This window comes from Streptopelia decaocto, assembly GCF_964273445.1.
Source record: "Streptopelia decaocto genome assembly, chromosome: 3".
NCBI classification, from domain to species: domain Eukaryota; kingdom Metazoa; phylum Chordata; class Aves; order Columbiformes; family Columbidae; genus Streptopelia; species Streptopelia decaocto.
The window spans coordinates 118,999,264-119,007,082 of record NC_138656.1 but is presented as its reverse complement, the minus strand read 5'-3'; the positions used below and the strand labels follow the sequence as shown (position 1 = coordinate 119,007,082).

At 50.1% G+C, this 7,819-nt stretch overlaps 1 long non-coding RNA gene across 1 annotated transcript; it reads left to right on the top strand.

Annotated features, from left to right (window-relative positions):
* The first annotated feature begins 3,980 nt into the window (after positions 1-3,980).
* LOC309438134 lies at positions 3,981-7,803 on the top strand. Its single transcript, XR_014183714.1, has 3 exons — positions 3,981-4,686; positions 4,721-5,014; positions 5,094-7,803. It is a non-coding gene; the product is annotated as an uncharacterized lncRNA (long non-coding RNA).
* The last annotated feature ends 16 nt before the right edge of the window (positions 7,804-7,819 follow it).

The following is a 7,819-nucleotide window of genomic DNA, read 5'->3' as shown; positions in this document are numbered from 1 at the left end:
AGGAAAGGAGAAAGGAAAGGAGAAGGAAAGGAGAAAGGAAAGGAGAAAGGAAAGGAGAAAGGAAAGGAGAAAGGAAAGGAGAAAGGAAAGGAGAAGGAAAGGAGAAAGGAAAGGAGAAAGGAAAGGAGAAAGGAAAGGAGAAAGGAAAGGAGAAAGGAAAGGAGAAAGGAAAGGAGAAAGGAAAGGAGAAAGGAAAGGAGAAAGGAAAGGAGAAAGGAAAGGAGAAAGGAAAGGAGAAAGGAAAGGAGAAAGGAAAGGAGAAAGGAAAGGAGAAAGGAAAGGAGAAAGGAAAGGAGAAAGGAAAGGAGAAAGGAAAGGAGAAAGGAAAGGAGAAAGGAAGGAGAGGAAAGGAAAGGAGAAAGAGAAAGAGAAAGGAAAGGAGAAAGGAAAGGAGAAAGGAAAGGAGAAGGAAAGGAGAAGGAAAGGAGAAAGGAAAGGAGAAAGGAAAGGAGAAAGGAAAGGAGAAAGGAAAGGAGAAAGGAAAGGAGAAAGGAAAAGGAGAAAGGAAAGGAGAAAGGAAAGGAGAAAGGGAAAGGGAGGAACGGGGAAAGGGAAGGGGAAAGGGAAGGGGAAAGGGAAGGGGAAAGGGAAGGGAAAGGGAAGGAAAGGGAAGGAAGGAAGAAAGGAAAGAAGGAAAGGAAGGAAGGAAAGGAAAAGGAAAGGAAAGGAAAGGAAAGGAAAGGAAGGAAAGGAAAGGAAAGGAAAGGAAAAGGAAAGGAAAGGAAAGGAAAGGAAAGGGGAAGGAAAAGGAAAGGGAAAAGTAAGGAAGGAAAGGAAAAGGAAGGGAAAGAGGAAAGAAAGAAAGGAAAAAAGAAAGAGAAGGAGAAAGAGAAAGAGAGAGAAAGAGAAAGAAAGAGAAAGAGAGAAAGAGAAAGAGAAAGAAGAGAAGGAGAAGGAGAAGGAGAAAGAAAGAGAGAAAGAGAGAAAGAGAAAGAGAAAGAGAAAGAGAAAGAGAAAGAGAAAGAGAAAGAGAAAGAGAAAGAGAAAGAGAAAGAGAAAGAGAAAGAGAAAGAGAAAGAGAAAGAGAAAGAGAAAGAGAAAGAGAAAGAGAAAGAGAGAAAGAGAAAGAGAGAAAGAGAGAAAGAGAAAGAGAAAGAGAAAGAGAAAGAGAAAGAGAAAGAGAAAGAGAAAGAGAAAGAGAAAGAGAAAGAGAAAGAAAGAGAAAGAGAGAAAGAGAGAAAGAGAAAGCAAGCAGGACCTCGGGAGGGAGGGAGTTTCAAGGCCGTGTTGCTGCATGGGTGGGTGCGTTGGGTCTCCCATCACCCCAAGGCCATTTTGGCCTTTGGCGGGCGGGTGCACAGAGTCCCCACTGCACCCCCAGCCCGTCCCTGCACCCCCGGAAACGCCCCCAAACCCTCAGCAAGGCAGGAAACCCCGTGGGAGCCCCAGCCCTGCAGCGTGTGGGGACACCAGGGGACAGTTTTGTGCCGGGTCTGGGACACACGGTGTGACCTGCGGGGTGTCCTGTGCAGGGACAGGAGTTGGACTCCAGATTCCTGGTGGGTCCAACTCAGGACATTCTGTGAGGCTACGATTGATTCTGTGCTTGCAGCAGGTCCCGTGGTGCCACCATGGCCGCTCCTCGGCCACCAGCGAGTTCTTGGAGCACCAAGGGACAACCCACAGTGCGACCCACGCGCTTCAACCCCGGTGACGCAGCCAGGGGGGCAGGGGGTGACACGGGGCAACGGCACCGAGCGACAGGGATTTCCTGGGCCTGCAACGCCCCGGACGATGCTGCAACCTGAAAAATTTGTAATACGGATTTTTAAAAAAACTTTATCACATTTTTTTTTTTTTAGTTTGCTGATTTGCTGCCATTATGTTAATTAGAGCCATCGATAATCTGTAAGAGGTGCCTGCCCGGCCTCTCACTGCTCTGCCTGAACCCCCAACAGAGTCACAGAATCCCAGAATGTCAGGGGTTGGAAGGGCCCTGGAAAGCTCATCCAGTGCAATCCCCCCATGGAGCAGGAACACCCAGATGAGGTTACACAGGAAGGTGTCCAGGCGGGTTGGAATGTCTGCAGAGAAGGAGACTCCACAACCTCCCTGGGCAGCCTGGGCCAGGCTCTGCCACCCTCACCCCCAACAAGTTGCTTCTCCTCTTTCAGTGGAACCTCCTGTGTTCCAGTTTGCACCCATTGCCCCTTGTCCTGTCACTGGCTGTCACCCAGAAGAGCCTGGCTCCATCCTCCTGACACTCCCCCTTTCCATCTTGATCCCCAGGAATGAGTCCCCCCTCAGTCTCCTCTTGTCCAGCTCCAGAGCCCCAGCTCCCTCAGCCTTTCCTCCCACGGGAGATGCTCCACTCCCTTCAGCATCTTGGTGGCTGTGCTGGACTCTCTCCAGCAGTTCCCTGTCCTGCTGGAACTGAGGGGCCACAACTGGACACAAGATTCCAGGTGTGGTCTCCCCAGGGCAGAGCAGAGGGGCAGGAGAACCTCTCTGACCTACTGACCACCCCCTTCTAACCCACCCCAGGTACCATTGGCTTCCTGGCCACAAGGGCCCAGTGCTGGCTCATGGTCACCCTGCTGTCCCCAGGACCCCCAACCTGTGACACAACCCAACTGTGGGCACCTCCAGCAGCATCAGTGTCTGGGGACCCCAGGCTGCAGTGGGACAACCTGGATGGGGCCCCCTTTTGTTATTTGCTTTTGTCTTTCAAAACCAGCCCCAGCTTTTCCTCCCTGTGCCCCGTGTCTCTGGTCCCTGCAGAAGGTCCCGCAGCACCAGGGCCAGGTTTTCAGGCTGTGGGGCACGTTATCCTGATCATCAAGTAAATGAACCTGCAGCTTCACCCGCAATGGGGTGACCCCGGCACTGCTGGGATCTCCTGCGGCAGCGATGGCTCCAGGAAACAGTGGCTGCTCATTGCTGAGTTTTCGGACAGTGGTTGGACAAGCCCAGGTTCTCACGGCTCTTCATCTGGACACCTGGTTAGAAAATAAATCATTTCTTCAGCCTTATATTTCAATTCTTGTTACCAATTCGTAACCAGCTCGGGCGGCGGTCGCTGTCCCGCTCCCCTGGGGATGCAAACCAGCGCTGAGCTCGCTGCTGCACCCCCGCTTCTGGGGGAATCAGGTAACGCCGCGCTGGAAACACATTAAATCAGTGTCAGCACTCACTTCATTCTCATCCACTTTTCCACAAGGAGCAAACCCCAGTCCAGCTCCCTCCCCACTAACCAGGTCATGGATTTTTTTAAGCAGTTTCCCTGCAAAATTGCACCACCCCACCCCATCCCATCCCATCCCATCCCACCCCATCCCACCCCACCCCACCCCACCCCATCCCCTCCCACCCCACCCCATCCCATCCCACCCCACCCCATCCTACCCCACCCCACCCCACCCCACCCCATCCCATCCCACCCCATCCCACCCCACCCCACCCCATCCCATCCCACCCCATCCCACCCCACCCCATCCCCTCCCACCCCACCCCACCCCACCCCACCCCATCCCATCCCATCCCATCCCATCCCATCCCATCCCATCCCATCCCACCCCACCCAACCCCATCCCACCCCACCCCATCCCGCATCCACCTTCCCTGTCCCCAAAGCATTTGCCCAGGTCGGGTTGGTTTTTACAGCCCAAAAGAGGAGCAGAAGGAATAAAAACCACCTCAGTGATTCAGGGCAGGGCCGGCGGCAACAGCCCCTTGTCCAGGCTGGAGAACAGGGGGAGCACGACCAGAACCCATCTGCTTTTATTTGGTGGAACGACAGGGAATGCCAGCATTAAATCAAACTGAGCATTAAATCAAGCTTTTCCCTGGCTCAGCACCCCCTGAGGATCCCCACACCTGAAGGTAAAGCCCTGGGCTCCTGCTCATCAACGGGAAGGTCCCTAAATTGCAGGTGACAAAGGCAAAAGTCACGTTTGAACCAGATCTCAGCCCCTACGATGCTGCTCCACTTCTTCACCTAAACGCACCCGATTAACGAAGCGCAGACTTCCCAGCTCTAAAGATGATGTTTATTTAAGTACAGCAGGCCGCGTTGGATGTATAATACAATATTACAGTCATAATTAAAAACTTTACAGCTCATTACGAAGTCATCTTTGGATTTTTAGCTCGTTTAAAGTACACCGACGGACACGTAGCGCCACAGGGCAAAGAGCCGCTCGTTATATACAGACCCACCACATTTACAGAACTCAACAGGAAGACGAGCTGGAAAAGGCTCAGGACACGGTGAGAAAAGGGAAAAGGGGAGGAACGGAGCTGAGGACGAGGATGTTTGAATTGGGGAAGGGTTTTCCCCCCCCCGCCCGTTATTGCTCAGAGGGTGGAGAGAGCAGAACCCAAAGATGGGGAAAGAGGATGGAGGAACAAGACACTTATTGCGACCCCAGCTCAAGAGGGTTTGGTATGTGACCAACCTGCACCTTCGCTGATGATGTTTCTTGCCCAAATCCAGGCGGACGGTGCCAAATCCAGCCCCGCGGCTGCTGACCTAAGGCACTGTGAAAATGGAGCTTGTGCAAAGAACCGGCACAACGACATGAGCATCAGCATGGAAAACTCCTCACCAGCACAAACGGGTCCCCACTACGCCCCAACTCAGCTTGTGTGGGTTTTCACGACCGACAGGTGGGAACGAGGGGGTTTCTTGGTCCGTAGGATGTGTTGGATGTTGGATCCCAACTCAACCACCGAGCAAACAAAGAGGTGTTGGATACCATCTCAACCACTGAGCAAAGAGGTGTTGGATGTTGGATCCCATCTCAACCACTGAGCAAGCAAAGAGGTGTTGGATACCATCTCAACCACTGAGTAAACCAAGAGGTGTTGGATGTTGGATTCCAACTCAACCACTGAGCAAGCAAAGAGGAGCTGGATTCCATCTCAACCACTGAGCAAACCAAAACGTGTTGGACGTTGGATTCCAACTCAACCACTGAGCAAACCAAGAGGTGTTGGATGTTGGATCCCATCCCAACCACTGAGCAAGCAAAGAGGTGTTGGATACCATCTCAACCACTGAGTAAACCAAGAGGTGTTGGATGTTGGATTCCAACTCAACCACTGAGCAAGCAAAGAGGAGCTGGATCCCATCTCAACCAGTGAGCAAAGAGGTGTTGGATGCGGGATTCTAACTCAACCACTGAGCAAACCAAGAGGTGTTGGATGTTGGATTCCAACTCAACCACTGCACAAACTCACTTCTTAAGGACTTGGGCATTTTTACCACAACTAAGCTTTTCCTCAACTAAACTCCATCGAAGAGCCACGTCCCTTGAACCGAAAACGTTAATATTTTGGACGCAAAGATGGAAACACCTTGAGAGCTGAACATAACGCAGGAAAAAGTCGTGGCTTGGGTTAAGAAAACCCCAAAAAGTCCCTCCGAAAAGCGTCATTGTCGTGGTTGAGCAGAGCAAACACCCCAAGCTCAGGACCAGTGGAGACATGAACACGTCCCCAACATCACGTCCCCAACATTTCCAACCCACCAACACCGTTTTCTACCCCCGTCCCCGGCGCAGAACACAGAAAGCAAAGCTTGCCTCCCAAATGACAGTTCCTGCGTTTAATATCCTTCTTCTCTTGTATAAAGTGCATGAAAACCTTGGAAAATATGCATAGCTATTAACAGACCAGCCTCAGCTGCTGGGCAGTTCCAGTTAAGAGCACCTCCTCCTTTATGCTGAGTGTAGAGTTTTTCTAACATTAGTTATCAATAATAATAATTAAAAAGATATCTATGTAAGCTACTCTATGGTTTTAAACAGTTTTCTGGTTAGCTGGTGCAAAGTAACGATGGCTTTTAGAGGGATGCGCTCTCACCGCACCAAAATCTTGGAAAGTATCATTAGAAGAAGCCTCGGGGGCCCAGGAACACTGGGCTGAGCAGGATGGAGTCCGAGAAGAACATGCTCAAATTCCATTTGTTTGGCTTTCTGGAGCTTGTGTCCCATCGGGGTGACGCGTTTATAGGGCGGCTTCATTTTTTGGGTGGAATTTGAGGAGAGGTTGAGTTTCCAAAGTCAAACGAGATGGTAAAACCCAAGAGAGCTCCGAGTAAAATCCCCCAGTAAACCCAGGCGGGCGCTCTGGTGACAGCCGCTCCGTTATCCTCATCACCTGCTGGTAATTCAAACCACACCGGCCGGATTTAACACCTTTGCTCCCAGGATAACTCACCTGGAGGAGACGGCAAGAATGTTTTGTTCCAACCCCTCTCAACATGTGGTTTTTGTAGAAGAAACCCAACCGTATCAGTCATCGGAGCCTCCGACCGCGTGTCCCCGATGGGCAAACACTGAAATTCGTCCCTATGCGGTGAGATGTAAGAATATGGCTGGAGGAATTGCTAGTGGGTGGTGCTACGAGTGAATTATTAACCCAATGGCATCTGCTCGACCCCTTCGCTCCGGCGCCTTCGCTCCCGTCTCATCGGTCCTGGAGAACGCAGAAAAGAGGCTTCCAAAGGATCCGCAGGTTCTTCCCTTCGTCTCTCCACCCAAACAGCAGGAAATCCTAAAGATATCCCTAAATCCAGTCCATGAAATGCTGAGACTAAAATAATAACCCACAGCTCGGGCAGGGGGCTGTTTCACATTAACGAACTTTCCGCAGAACAAAGTGCAATTAGGAACACGGGAAAGATGGGGTTGAGAAGATTCACAAGGCAAGTTTAAGAGGCATCGTGTTAATTAGCGACTGGAATTCATCAACAAGACTCATCGTTTCCCAAATCAAAGCGTTGTTTTTCTAGTCACAGATATAAAAACAGTCACGACTTTAAAAACCAGGATTTTAGCGTCTGGATTCTTTGCTGCTAAATTCCTCCCATCGCCTTGGCTTGAATGGACAGGAGCTTCGTGCAAAGGACAAGGAGGGAAAACTGTACACTAAAAATGTCTTTTAAAAGCTCGTCTGTACATTTTATATTAAGATTCCTTTAGGTAAAATTTAGGAAACACTGAAACTAGTCACAAAAAGCTGCAAGGACACCCAAATCCCTATGCATGCCGCATTGTAACCCAACCCACTTATTGCTGCTACAGATTAGTTTCTATTTTAATTTTATTCCTTCTGCGTAAATGATATTAATTACAGTAAATCAGCATAATTATCTCCTTCGCTAAGCATCTCTGTCTCCTCTGATGACAATATATCTTTCTCTTGGACCCCTGAACCAGATGGCTAAGGCACTTGGATACCCACGGGCAGCGATTAGGTGCATATTAAAGTTTAATCATTAATTTAGCATCCGAAATATTCCCCACGTAGATCAAACGCCTATTGCTCAAGCTGTCCAACGTGGTGACTAAACAAGACATAGCTCAGAACACGAAAGTCCGTGGTCTTGATTTGTTAGAAAATGAGTGTAGGTTGATATGCGCACATTTATATATATGGGCACACAGTAATTTGCGCCAAGGTTAAAAAAACCAGTAGGGGTTACCAAAAATAAAACCAAGTTTAATAAAAGCCCGCCCAAAACTCATGCTTTTAAGAGCGGGATTAGTGGTGGGGCCGAGGTTTGGGATGGAGGATCCTCCTCTCAGGGCAGCGGAGCTCACGGTGGGTGATTGTAAAGCGCAAACGTTTCGTGTTTTAAAACAATAAATAAAAATAAATAGAGCGGGTTAGTCCCGTTGCGAGGCCAGCAACCCCCTGCTTGTGTAACGCCTAAAAACACAGGCCGGGGGAACATCGCGGCACCAAGTGCCGATGGCGCCGCGAAAATCGGAACCTACGAGAAGGTCCCGGCGCTTTGGGGCAAGCGAGAGAGGGGATCCCGTTATGGTTCAATGGATTAGACAGTGAATTCGCTCAACTCCCCTCTTTCCCC